Source organism: Colobus angolensis, unplaced genomic scaffold (genome assembly GCF_000951035.1).
Source record: "Colobus angolensis palliatus isolate OR3802 unplaced genomic scaffold, Cang.pa_1.0 Scaffold295, whole genome shotgun sequence".
Lineage (NCBI taxonomy): Eukaryota > Metazoa > Chordata > Mammalia > Primates > Cercopithecidae > Colobus > Colobus angolensis.
This window is the reverse complement of record NW_012116210.1, coordinates 434,986-449,590: the sequence shown is the minus strand read 5'-3', so window position 1 is coordinate 449,590 and position 14,605 is coordinate 434,986. Positions and strand designations below refer to the sequence as shown.

At 41.6% G+C, this 14,605-nt stretch overlaps 1 long non-coding RNA gene across 1 annotated transcript; it reads right to left on the bottom strand.

Moving 5' to 3' along the window:
• Positions 1-12,511: 12,511 nt before the first annotated feature.
• Positions 12,512-14,047, bottom strand: LOC105516926. Its single transcript, XR_001002578.1, has 3 exons — positions 13,980-14,047; positions 13,773-13,888; positions 12,512-12,693 (listed from the first exon to the last, which is right to left on the bottom strand). It is a non-coding gene; the product is annotated as an uncharacterized LOC105516926 (long non-coding RNA).
• Positions 14,048-14,605: the final 558 nt, after the last annotated feature.

Here is a 14,605-nt window from a genome sequence, read left to right as displayed (position 1 = left end):
GTGGGAATTTTTTTTTTTTAACTTACAAACAAATATTTCTACCTGATATTCTGAGTACTAGATTAACCAAATAAATGAGACATATGTAATAGAGGTGAGTAAATAAAAACTGAGCAGGAATGCTCACAGAGCTCATACGACCCAAAACAGGGCATCTTGAAATCAATTCTTTTTTTCAGATGTTTCAACTGTTAATGCTTCCATCCAGTGAAAATGCTGTGGAAATAAAAACTTCATTCATTCTTGAAATTAATTTATCCATGACTCCAAGGACTGCCTGCCTTTGGTCTTTTTTTTTTTTCTTTTTTTTAAAATCGAAGTAATAGATAATAATGGGATTCGTTCCCTGAACAGGAATCTAACTCAGGCTGTAGCCATAAAAGCACAGAAGCTTAGCTACTAGACCACAGGCTGGAGTGTTTTGTTTTGTTTCTTTTCCCTTCTCTCTCTTCTTGCCCTTTCATACGTGTTTTTGGGGCCCCATAATGTGCCAGACACTGTGGCAACCATTGAGAGTAAAATAGCCAGCAAAACGAGACTCAATCCCAGACTCCATGGACCTTATACTCTAAGGAGAGGGATAGACATTTATCCAGTAATCATACACCACATACAACATTTCATGTAACAACTTGCATTCTAGTAAATGCTGGGAGGAGAGATTCTCAGGGTACAATTGGAACCTATGACAGGGGTTGGCCTCATCAGGAAGGTCAGGGAAGTCTTCCCTGAGAATTTGATGACTTAGCTGTGAGCTGAATGGTGAGTAGGAATTAATGAGTGGCTAAAATGGGGAACAGCTTTCCAGGCTCTGACAGTGTGTGCAAGTGCCATGGAGGAGTTTGAGGGGCCAAAATGAAGGGTAGGGTGGATAGAGAAGAAAGAGTAAGGGGTGAAGGAATGTTAATTAGGCTGCAGAGTTAAGTGATAGTCAGATCAGGCAGGAGGCAATGTAGTCTATATTAAGAAGACTATCCCAACAGCAATGGGATGTCATTGAAGGGTCTAAGCAAAAATGTAACATGGTTAAATATGTGATGTCTTGCAAATTCAGTTCATCAAAATCCTAGTATTCTAAAACATTTTAAAATATACTCAACACATACATTAATCCCCAATATTCCTTAATCTGCCCACCCTCATTTCCAACAACTGTGGTGACATGGGATTGTACAAGGAGTTGGCTTCATATACATAATTCATAGTCAATAGGTAAACAAAATTTTGTGTTTACCTTCATGGGAAAAAGGCTGGCTCATAGAGTTAGTTGACTCAGTTGGGATGTATTCTTCCATTTTCTGGAAAAGTTTGTGTAAAATTGTTATTACTTCCTTAATGTTTGTTAGAAATCCCCAATGAAGCTATCTGGGCCTGGATTTTTTTCTTTATGGGAAGATTTGTAACTATAAATTCAATTTCTTTAAGAGTTTTTTAGGGTATCTATTTCTTGGCTGAGCTTTAGTGGTTTGCATCTTCAAGGAATTTTTCTGTTTTATCTAATTTGCCAAATATACTGATACAAAGTGTTCAAAATGTTCCCTTTTAACAACTGTAGAATCTGTAGTATTATCACCTCTTGTTACCTATACTGATAATTTGTCTTCTCTATCTCTTTCCTGATCATTCGGCCTAGAAGTTTATCAAACTTACTTAGCTTCTCAAAGAATTAGCTTTTGGTTTCACTGATTTTCTCTATTGTATTTCTACTTTTTTTTTTTTTTTTTGAGACGGAGTCTTGTTCTGTCACCCAGGCTGGAGTACAGTGGCGTGATCTCGGCTCACTGCAACCTCCCCTTCCTGGGTTTCAGCTATTCTCCTTCCTCAGCCTCCCAAGTAGCTGGAATTACAGGTACGTGCCACCAAGCCCAGCTAATTTTTTATATTTTTAGTAGATACGGGGTTTCATCATCTTGGCTAGGCTAGTCTTCAACTCCTGACCTCATGATCCACTCTCCTGGGCCTCCCAAAGTGCTGGGATTACAGGCATGAGTCACCGCGCCCGGCCTACCTTTTCTTTTGATTTCTGCTCTCATATTTCTTTTTTTTTCTACTTACTTTGGACTAGACCACCACCATTTTTTGCTCCCCACTCTTCTCCTTCAAGGGCTGCAATTATACACCATGCATTTGGCTGCCTGAAGTTGTCCCACCCTTTACTGATGCTCTTTTTATTTTGGTAGGAGGTGTGTGTCTTATTTTGTTCTTTTTACTCTGTTTCAGGGAGGTTCTACTGCTGTGTCTTCAAGTTCACTAATCTTTCTGCAATATCTAATCTGCCATTAATCTCATGTAACATATTTTGCATCTCAGACATTGGAGTTTTCATCTCTAGAAGTTTGATATGGGTCTTTTTATACCTTGTCTGTAATATCTTCAGTCTTTCCTCTGGTTTCTTGAATATATGGAATACAATTATAATAATTGTTTTAATGTCCTTGTCTAATAATCTTCATCATCTGTAATTTCTGAGTCAGTTTTGACAGAATGTTTTATTTTATTTTTTGTTTGTTTTGAGATGGAGTCTCGCTCTGTTGCCTAGGCTGGAGTGCAGTGGCACGATCTCACTGCAACCTCCGCCTCTTTGGTTCAAGCGATTCTCCTGCCTTAGCCTCCTGAATAGCTGGGACTATAGATGAGTGCCACCACACCCTGCTAATTTTTGTATTTTTAGTAGAGACAGGGTTTCACCATGTTGGCCAGGCTGGTCTTGAACTGCTGACCTCAGGTCATCCACCTACCTTGGCCTCTGAAAGTGCTGGGATTACAGGCGTGAGCCACCGCACTCAGCCTAGAATGTTTTATTTTTCTTATTATGGGTTGTATTTTTCTGTTGCATGCCTGGTAATTTTTGATTGGATGCCAGCCATTGTGAATTTTACTTTGTAGATTATTTTCATATCCCTAAAACAGTTTCAACTTTCTTCTGGAGTATGATTAAGTTATTTGGACACAGTTTGAATGTTTTTGGGTCTTGCTTTTAAGCTTTGTTAGGTTATTCTAGAGCATTTAGTCAAGGGATATTTTTTCCCACTACTGAAGCAAGACCTTTCTTAGTACTCTAACTGGCACCTTGTGAATTATGACCTTTTCCACTCTTGCTGACGGGATCAGGAATCATTCACCATCCTGTGTGAGCTTTGAGTATTGTTTCCTCTAATCCTTTCTGATGGTTCTTTGCCAAGCCTTTGGTTATTTCCTCTTATGCATGTACTGATCATTTAGCTTAATACTTTAGAGGAATGGTCAGCAGATCTCTGGAGTTCTCTCTGTGTCGCTCTGTCCTCTCTAGTATTCTACCCTGTGAACTCTAGTTGCCTTGGGTTCTCAGGACTCCCACCTGTATCTCCTCACCTCATGGAGTCTTCTGGGTTCCCTTTCCCCATGCCAAAGCCTTTCTTCAGACAGCAAGTTGGAGCAATTGTATTGCGCATCTTGTTTGCATTCCGTCTCTCATGGATCACTGTCCTTCACAGCCTATGTCCAATGCCTTCAGGGCCATTGTTTCATATATTTTGCCCATTTAAAAAAGTATCTGGACGTTTATAATTACTTTCTACTTAAATTTACTAGCTGTCACAATCATTATTGAAGAAATTCACTCTTGCAATAATATACGTATGTACTTCAGTTGACACAGAATTTCAACATGTAAAGCATATAAGAATTTCTTGCCACAATCATGTTTAGAATGCTTACCTATATTATAAGGGGAATATTAAAATGTTAGTAAATACAATGACTTTTTTCAGATTAGACATGATAAATAGCCTGCAAGGTTACTTGACCATTGGTCACACAGAATTTCAGACAGATCAGAACCAGTGTCAAAATCGGTATTTGTCTTTTTGGCTTTTTAAAGGTCAAGGTTGAATCAAAGGTAAATGAAAATATTGCATGAATATGAAGCTAAAATTGAATTTTATTAACACACACAATAGCATTAGGTAAATAGAGATATGTGGATAGACAGACTGTCTCAGTATCTTTTTAATAATTGAGGTTTTTTTTTTTAAATCAAAGCTTTACATATAATTTAAAAACTCAAAGGTAACAAAACCTGATATGAAAAACTCCCACAACACCATGATGAAGCAGCTATTCTGCAGGTGTTTTGCCCTCATTCTGTGTGTCCACTTTCAATTCCAAATGGGCTTATATGACCAAAGAGATGCAGGACCTAACCAACATGTACCAACAGGAACCATGAGCACATGTATGGAACTGGGTCCTGAGGGTGCTGGATAAGAATTAAGTTTGTGTTTATATAGGACAGCAGTACCCATTTATAGTATTGCCCTAGGGTTATGTTAACTATTCCACATTGCATCATAATCCAGAGATCTAGACCATCTGAACATCCCACATAATGTCACAATGACCTACCACATTGATGACATCATGCTAGCTGGGTGAGGTAAATAATAAGCAGCTAGCATACTGTACACTGGAGGATGGGAAATAATCCTTAAGACCCAGCAAGCTGTTACGTCAGTGAAATTTTTAGGGCCCAGTAGGCTGCTTGAATGCTAAGATATACCCTTCACAGTAAAGGACAAATTACTGCTTCTCACCCACTCATTTCACCAAAATTATTCTGCCACCAGGGAAGCATACAAAGTTGTGTAGGCCTCTGTGGGAATTCAGAAGCTGGCAATACTGTTCTGACTTGTAAACTGGGTGAGATAGAGAAGTCTGCCAGTTTTCAGTGGGATCCATAGCACGTAAAAGTTCTCTAGCAGGTATGGTGTATTTAGCCCTCTTGCATGGACCAATTCAGGATATTTTATGGGACGAGTAAATGAGGTAAGAAACCATGAAAGTTGATGGCAAGCTCCAATGGGAGAATCACAAGGTCAACTCCTGGCATTCTGTGGCAAGGCTGGGCCATCTGCAGTGCAAAACCCCAAAAACAACTCTATCCATACTAATGTGCCTTGGTAAGAACTGATTATGGACATCAAGTGACGATGTAGCCAGAGAGATGCCCATCATGAGCTGGGCACAGGCAGGTGGTCAGGCTCCCATGTCATATCTGATTCTTTACTGATGTCCCTTCCTCAGCTCACAATTATGGCCACTTGGGAGGCTCTCACGTCTAGCTTATGGAGGACAAAAAAGCCTGAGCTGAATTCACTGAGTTTTCTTGGAATATAGGTTCAAAACTAAAATGGACTGCTACTGCCCTACAGGCCTATACAGGACAGGCCTTAAAAGACAGCAGTGAGGAGAACCCTTCCAAACGGCATAATGTAGGGCAGTATTCCTGGTCATCAACTTTGTATGGAAAGAAAGTGTCTTGAAGTAAAACATATTTTCATGGCAAATGGCAAATAAGTTGGCTAGTTGATCAGGGGTCTGGTATAAGACTGGCATATCAAGGACAAGAAGTCTGGAGAAGCAGTGGAGAAATATATGACATATGGCACATAAGGAGGGGTTTGGTATTGTATAACACAATCTTTACCTGCCAGAGACAATCCAACATGTAAGCAGCATTAAATAACTAAGTAGACAGATTTAGCCAGTTAACTTCAGCAGCTACAGCCATCAGCTCCACCGTCCCCTCCCTCCGTCCCCAGGAATGGCATAGGGGGCTCATGACAAAGTAGTCATCTTGCAGGAATGCAAGTGAGCAAGAGGCCAATAGACAGCCTCCACTTATCCAACAGCTACACCCCAGGCTGGGCGCGGTGGCTCACACCTGTAATCCCAGCACTTTGGGAGGCCAAGGTGGGTGGATCACCTGAGGTCTGGAGTTCAAGACCAGTCTGCCCAACATGGAGAAACCTGTCCCTACTAAAAATACAAAATTAGCTGGCCGTGGTGGCGCATGCCTGTAATCCCAGCTACTCGCGAGGCTGAGGCAGGAGAATCCTTTGAACCCAGGAGGCAGAGGTTGCAGTGAGCCAAGATGGCACCACTGCACTCCAGCCTGGGCAATGAGTGAAACTGTGTCTCAAAAAACAACAACAAAAAAACCAGCCACTCCCCAATGTTAAACACCAAGTTCCCGATACAGCCCCAGCCCTCAAGGATACCCAATAGCTACTTGGGCAGCAAGTTGACTTATGTTGGATTCCTTCCATCCTAGAATGGGCAGTGATTCTCCTTGACTAGAAACTGCCCATCTGCATTTATGAGTTTGACTCCCTTGCCTATAAGTTGTTGGCCAGCTCTACTATTCAAACGTTTACAGGTATTTGATCCATCAACATGTATCCTGTGTAATATTGCCTTTGATTTAGGGACCTACTTTACAGCAAAGGAGGTATGTCAGCAGGTACATAACCATGGGATCCACTGGTCCTATCACATACTATACAACCTAGAAAGTGCTGGCCTGATGGAATGATGGAAAACCCTTTTGAAAGTGAAACTGAAGCAAAAGCTTGAAGATAATAGCCTGTGAGATGGAATGACCCTGTCCACCAGGGTACAGCATATACTCGAAATCAATCCTCATTGTATGGTGCTGTGTCTCATATATACATAGCATGCATGTTTGGGGATGGAAGGATATAAATAGAATTCCCACTGTGTAGTAGGCTGAATAATGGCCCCCAAATATGTTCAGATCCTAATACCTGGATTCTACAAATATTTTACCTTCATGATAAAAGAAACTTTGTGGATATGACTAAGTTAAGGACCTCAAGATACAGAGATTATCCTTGACTATCCAATGGGCCCAATATAATCATAAAGATTCTTACAAGACAGAGGCAGGTTTGCTTAGTAGATGCAATGACTTAAGCATTGCTTAAGTCATTGAGTAAGGGGCCATAGCCAAGAAATGTATGTAGCCTCTAGAAATTGAAAAAGGCAAGGAAACAGACTTTTTCTTGAAGCCTTCAGGAAAAGCAGTCCTGTTGATACCTTGATTTTAGGCTTCCAGAACTGTAAGAAAATAAATTTGTGTTGTTTGAAACCACTAAGTTTGTCATAGCACAATAGGAAATTAATATAACCACATACTCTCATTCCCACTGACCCATGTGGGAAGTGTGTACTTCTCATCCCCACAACTTTGAGTCTAGAAGTCCTGATTCCCAAGAAAGGAACCTTTTCATCAAGAGACACAATAATAGATCCTTTAAACTTTAACTTGCTGAGGTTTCCCAGTTCAGGGTCCTTGTGCCAGGACACCAGCAGGCAAGGAAGAGTCACCATGTTAGTTGGGGTAATTGAATCCAATTATCAGGAGGAAGTAGCGTTATTGCTACACGATAACGGCAGGAAGGAATGTACCTGTATTTTACATTCAAGGTATAGTGGTCTCTTGATACGTCCCAATATCAAGTAAAATGGACAACTTCCAAAACAGCAGGGTAAACATCTCCAAATATCGGCCCCTTTATAAAAGCAATGAGAACACAGGCAAAAATGGTCAGTCAACTTTTTCAGAACTCTAGAAAGTAACTAAAAGCTTGAAATAATCTGAGGTGCCTTTATTCGAGAAAACCAGCTAAATCTTAGTAAACAGGGAAGCATTTTAACTTGCCTCATTCCCAGCCCCCACCTCTAATACAATGATAAATAGTAATGGTGACAGTGAGCAACCTTACCCTTACTCGTAACTTTAGGGAGAATGCTTCCAGCGTGTCTCACCATTAAGTGATATGCTGTTCTTTGTTAAGCAGTATCCAGAGTCCTATTATATTGTTGGCTTATCCGTTTCCCACTGCACTCTAGTGTCACTTTTCTAATGAATCAAGTGACCCTATATGTGTGGAGTTTTTCTAGACTTTCTGTTCTGTTCCATGGGTCAGTGTTTTTCTATCCATGTACCAATACTATCTTGTCTTCATTACTATAGTTTAGAATAGATACTCATGTCTCACAGTATAAATCCTTCGACTTTGTTTTTTAAGACTGCCTTAGCTATTCTTGACCTTTTCCAGTTTCTTAAAACTGGATTTTAAGCCGATTTTGAAAAGGGCTTTTTGATTTTTGGAAAAAACAACCTGCTGAGTTTTAAAATTGAGATTACATAGAATCTATAGGTCAACACCTTTCAATACTGAATCTTCCATCTTGAAGCTTTTATTGTATCCAGTTGGGTGTAACTGTGAAATGAGAAGCAATGATCAGAAACCCGGATTACAGGATCCCACCTAAGGTGAAAGGTCCTATCCTTCCCATCAGTAGGATACTATAGCCATCTTCTCTGGGCTCTCTGCTTTGACAGATGTTTTCAACTTAAGTATTACCTATACTCTTCCTCTCAGCAGTATCTCAGTCCTCAGATTATGCTTGACCGTCACCCAAGATTAACATATTTTATCATTCATTCACATTCTAATGTAAATGAAGTCCTACTTATTTCATATAATAATTCCAACTAACATCTTCACAGCACTCCTGAGCCATAAATGGAATCAGTGCAAAGCGCTGTGCATAGTAACAGGGGTTCCAATGAGTGTATCTCCTACAATTTGTTTACTACATGCTATACTACGTATTTAAGATGTATTGCTTTAATTCTTGTAAAAAGCATGATAACGTACTTGCAGAGGATCAGAGCTGAGGCTCTGGAATCAGAAAAATATGAATCAGAAACTTGGCTCTGCCACTACTATTGACTGATTAGTTCTGTGTCCTTGGACAAGTTTGGTGAGGGCTAAATTGGATAGTGCATGTCATGCATTTCATATCTTACCTGGCAATATTCTTTTCCCCAAATGATATTAAAGATTAGACAGCTTAAATACTTTGCCTAGAGACACAGAACTAGACAGAGGCAGAAGAGGGCTACCATACTGTCAAGCACACAGAAAGTACTCAGTAAATGTCTGCTGAATGAACAAACCACAGTCAGTCAGTATAGACTCAACATGTACTTCAAATATCACTATATTCTCTGTTGTTTCCTTTAACTTACACACAAACTTAAAATTTTTTTATTTCCATAGGTTTTTTTGGGGAACAGGTAGTATTTGGTTACACAAGTAAGTTCTTTAGTGGTGATTTGTGAGATTTTGGTCTGCCCATCACCCAAGCAGTATACACTGAACCCAATTTGTAGTCTTTTATCCCTTACCCTCTTCCGACCCTTTCCCTGAGTCCCCAAAGTCTATCGTGTCATTCTTATGCCTTTGCATCCTCATAGCTTAGCTCCCACTTATGAGTGAGAACATACGATGTTTGGCTTTCCATTCTTGAGTTACTTCACCTAGAATAATAGTAGTCTCCTATCTCATTCAGGTTGCTGCGAATGCCATTAATTCATTCCTTTTTATGGCGGAGTAGTATTCTGTCATATATTTATACCACAGTTTCTTTATCCACTCATCAATTGATAGGCATTTGGGTTGGTTCCACATTTTTGCAATTACGAACTGTGCTGCTATAAACATGCATGTGCAAGTATCTTTTTCATATAATGACTTCTTTTCCTCTGGGTAGATACCCAGTAGTGCGATTGCTGGATCAAATGGTAATTCTAGTTTTAGTTCTTTAAGGAATCTCCACACAGTTTTCCATAGTGGTTGTACTAGTTTACATTCCCACTTCTACATACACAGCAGTGTAGAACTAGCAACAACAAACTCTTCCTATTTATTTGGCATCTACAAAACCAGAAAATTCAAATAGAATTTTGATGGGCACATCTGAGTTTACTTTAATGAGAAGAGAAAAACCATAAAGTAATTTAGGATAAGAGATCATTTTTACAGTAATTCCCAGTGTCTGAGAAAAAGTTATGGTATATATTTTCACTATCAATCTTACCTGCTTTGGTTGGAATGTGTCCCCCAAATTACATGTATTGGAAACTTAATCCCCAATATGGCAGTACTGAAAGGTGGGACCTTTAAGAAGTGATTGGGTCATGAGGGCTGGTGATCCATTCATGGACTAATGGGTTAATAGATTAATGGGTTACTGTGAGAGTGGGACTGGTGACTTTTCTTTCTTTCTTTCTTTCTTTCTTTTTTTTTTTTTTTTTTTGAGACAGAGTCTTGCTCTGTCGCCCAGGCTGAAGTGCAGTGGTGTGATCTCGGCTCACTGAAACCTCTGCCTTCCTGGTTCAAGTGATTGTTCTGCCTCAGCCTCCCACCACGCCAGGCTAATTTTTTGTATTTTTAGTAGAGATGGGGTTTCACCACGTTGGCTAGGCTTGTTTCAAACTCCTGACCTTAGGTGATCTGCCCACCTCGGCCTCCCAAAGTGCTGGGATTACAGGCGTGAGCCACCACGCCTGGCCTGGGACTGGTAGCTTCATAAAAAAAGGAGGACAGGCCTGAGTGGGCATGCTCAGCCCCTTCACCATATGATTCCCTGCAGTCCCCACCAACAACAAGGCTCTCCCCAGACGTGGTCCCTCCACCTTGAAGTTCTCAGTCTCTTCCCTAACTGCAAGAAATGAATTCCTTTTCTTTATAAATTACCCAGTTACAGGTATTCTGTTATAAACCACAGAACACAGACTAGGACACTACCCTTCCTACCAGTATCCCTATCTTCTACTTGAAGAAAATACATATTAGTAGAAGTGGGGAGTGAAGGGGTTAAATCTAAGTGCACGTTTCCTACTGCTTCCTCCCACGAAGGAAGCTAGGGTGCAGATACATGATCCAATAAGCTTGACCAATTGGATGGTGATGTAGTTTGGATTTCCCCTGCACATCTCATGTGGAGATGTAATTCCCAGTTAGAGGTAGGGCCTGGTGGTGTCTGGGTCATGGGGACTGATCCCTCATGGCTTGGTGCTGTCCTCACTGTAGTGAGTTCTCATGAGATCTGATTGTTTAAAAGCGTGTGACACCTACCCCCATCCCCTTGCTCCTGTTTTTGCCATGTGAAGTGCCTGATCCTACTTCACCTTCTGCCATGAGCAAAAGCTTCCTGAGGCCTCCCCAGAAGCAGATGCAGGCACTAGGCTTCCTGTACAGCCTGCAGAACCGTGAGCCAATTAAACTTCTTTTTCTTATAAAGTTCAGTACTTAGAGCAATGCAAGAATGGCCTAATATAGATGGTCTCTCCTGGGACTTGAAATCTTGAGGAATAATGAAAATAACGCTTTAATAAATTCCTTTCTTGCTTAAGATAACCCAGAAGAATCAGTTTCTGTTGTAGGAAAAAAAGACTTCATTAATGCAAATGTCAAGAGAAAATTCAAACTAATTTTTGAACAACCTTCCTCTAAACGTTTTGAAAGCTACTAAAAGGCTTTCTGAGCTGTTAAATCTGAAGGATTTATAACAGATTGTTATTTTCGAACACAGGTACTCTATGTATACAGTTTGTATGTTTGTGTGAATACACACACACTCATGAACCACACTGTTTATGCAGACTCAATATAAATGTACACCTGAGTTGTGCAACATTCAAATCAATGCAGAAATCAAGTAAAGATTAGATTCAGTTAACTGTAGTTATTTCTTGGAAACATTACCTATTTTTTGAGACAGGGTCTCACTCTGTCACCCAGGCTAGAGTACAGTGGTGTGATCTTGGCTCACTGCAACCTCTGCTACCCAGGCTCAAGTGATCCTCCCACCTCAGCCTCCTGAGCAGCTGGGACCACAGGCGTGTGCCACCACGTCCAGCTATTTTTCTTCCCCCTCCAAGACAGAGTCTCACTCTGTCACCCAGGCTGGAGTGCAGTGGCACCATCTTGGCTCACTGCAACCTCCACCTCTCGGGTTTAAGCAATTCTCCTGCCTTAGCCTCCTGAGTAGCTGGCATTACAGGTGCCTGCCACCACACCTGACTAATTTTTGTATATTTAATAGAGATGGGGTTTTACCATGTGGGCCAGGCTGATCTTGAACTCTTGACCTTGTGATCCGCCCGCCTTGGCCTCCCAAAGTGCTGGGATTACAGGTGTTAGCCACCGCGCCCGGCCCACACCCAGCTATTTTTACAATTTTTTTGTAAAGATGTAGTTTTGCTTTGTTGGCCAGGCTCGTCTTGAACTTCTAGGCTCAAGCGATCCACCCTCCTTGGCCTCTCAAAGTGCTAGGATTTCAGGCATGAGCCACCACACCCAGCTGGAAGTATCTTTTATCTTAAAAATTCCTAAGCATCCTATCAATTACCTCATTACTATAAATTTAATTTTAATGTAATATTTTAACACAGTTGCCAGGATCTTATTCAAACCTTCATTTTATAGATGGAAAAACAGAGCTCACACAGGTGTGTCCAAGGGAGAGAATATAGTCTTGGGTTCTTAGTTTCCATTTCTGGTTGGGCCAGTAAATACTTCCTCATCCCTCTTTTCTGCTTATCACTAGAAACAGAAGCTAAAAACCATGGCTTCAAACTGTTAAAAGCCTAAAACAAAACAGAACAACAGTAACAAAATAAGGTGGGTTGGACAAGCTTGGCAGAGAGCCTGCTTGGAGAAGCTATATGAAAAAGATAAGAAAGACTGCCACCACTCCTGAAAGTTCTCGGCCCAAGATGGAATTTAGTCTCAGAAACTCTTATACTAATAAAATTTGTACATCAAATTAAGATCAGCAACAGTTAAAACATTAATAAAGACTGAAGCATTTGTTCACTTAAAACAATTTTATTTAATATTTACTATATTTACTTTTAAAATAAAAATTAGAGGAAAGCCCATGAACTTATTTTCCATGAACATAATACAATAGTAGTCACCTATCTCCTCTACCCAACTTGTGTTTTAGGAGTCCTTTTGGATCTTTTCCCCCATAATGGCCTCTCTCCTTTTGCTGTACAGTGCAGTCAGGGCAGAATAACAGATATGTTGAGTAGCTAATTTATATCTCTGAAGATCTCCATAGAACTCTTAAATTCTAAGTCTTCATAGTCTTTGCACCTTGCCAAGTTTGCTTTCCTTTGGGAATTTCGTCATAACCACAAGGTTATTCCCCAGATATGCAGTTTGGGGAAATTAACCTGGCAGTAGTAAACAGACTGGGTTAGAAAAGGTGGCAATCGTAATGAGGATATTGCAATAACCGGGGAAAGCTACAGAAGAATCTTGAGTTAGGATGATGACAGTTACAATAGAAAGGAGACCAGTACAAGAGACAGTGAAAACAGAATGGATACAATTTAGTCGAAGAATTGGCTGTGGGTGAAAAGAAGAAATCAAAGATGCCTGAAGTTGTGAGTTTCAGGTAGCTCTGGGTTTATTATCCTAGTTCTGACTCGCACTATCTTTAGATATACTCGCTGCTGACTACTAACTGAACAAGGTAGTAACCCTGTCATCTTGTAACTTACCTAAGTCTCAGTTTCCTCCTCTGTAAAACAAACTACCAAAATAAAGCTGACGAAAAGATTGAAGTAACATACAAAACCCTTAGGACAGTGCCTAGTATCCATTAAGCAGCAGATAAATGGCGGTCATTGATAGGGATTAGGATAGACGATAAGAACAGAAAGTTTAAAAAATGAGTAGCAGCACGGACTTTTGTGTGGGGATTCTATCTTTCTACTACACGTTACACATATCTCTAAGCAGAGAAAGGGGTTGGAGGGGAGTTTGATAATGTGACTAATAATCCTCCTCCCCTTGGGGGGTATCTTGATAAAGTATAGCCACCCACATGGAGGACTAATATAAACTGGATTGCAGAATGCACTTGGGCTGGGAGCCCAAGTGGGCCAGGCTTCTTGATTCCTATTTTATCTTCCTTAAACTAGGATAGCAAGGTCTAACTTACACTTTCATTTGCTGCTGAAGTTTAGGAACAAAAAGATAGCCAGATCATATTAATTACATGGATAGGCAAGAAAGCATGAGCCCTGACGAGGAAGGAAAGGACTGTCCAGGTGTACTTACCTCAAAGATAAGAAACATCAAAGACAGGAAACCCTAGGTTCTTGCCCTTCAGTCGTTATCTCCTTGCCATTAGTAAAATGCGGCCGATGAATGTCCTCACTTCTGGACATCCCCATCTGAGCAGGAGGTGGGAAGGCTGATGTGCAGATGGATGGGAGGAACCTTTTTCTCGGCAGCGCCCACCACACCCAGCCCAGTGCCACGCACCGCAAGCGCTCCATAAACGCACCCAGCGTCGACCCCCGCAGGATCCCGGGCGGCCTTCCCGGCATTTCTCCTGGCGTCGGCTTTCAGACTCCCGCGGGTGGGATAGGTCGAGAGGGCGGCATCTTTTGGCTTTTCTTCTCCCTGGAAGCTCTGAACCATGTTTATGCAACGTTTAATGGGCTCTAATAAAACGGCTAATATTTTGCCCAGCGGAAGCACCTACTGATTCGCTAAGTCGACTCTGCGAGTGTGAGGCTGCAACCCCAAGGCCGGAAGCGCGGCTACGGAAAAGCGCATGCGCCACGGGGTGGCATGAAGCTAGAGAGAAAGCCGCGGAGATGGGCGGAAACCATGGCAACCCTGCGTGATGACGACGTGGTGACCGTCCCTAGCGCTGGATTATGACGCAGGCAGTGGGCGCGGACTCTGCGGTTCGCTTGACTGACTGGGCAGCCGCGGGGCCTCTCCACAGCAGCAACGGCAGAGGCCAGCGGGCGAGGTCAAGATGGTAGCTCCGCGGGCGGGGGAGGCGGTGGAGGGAGGAGGAGTCAGACCTTAGCCTGCCGGAAACACCGAAACCCAGAGACCTCCTGGGGAGCCGCTGCCGCCGCCGCCGCCCTCTCGGC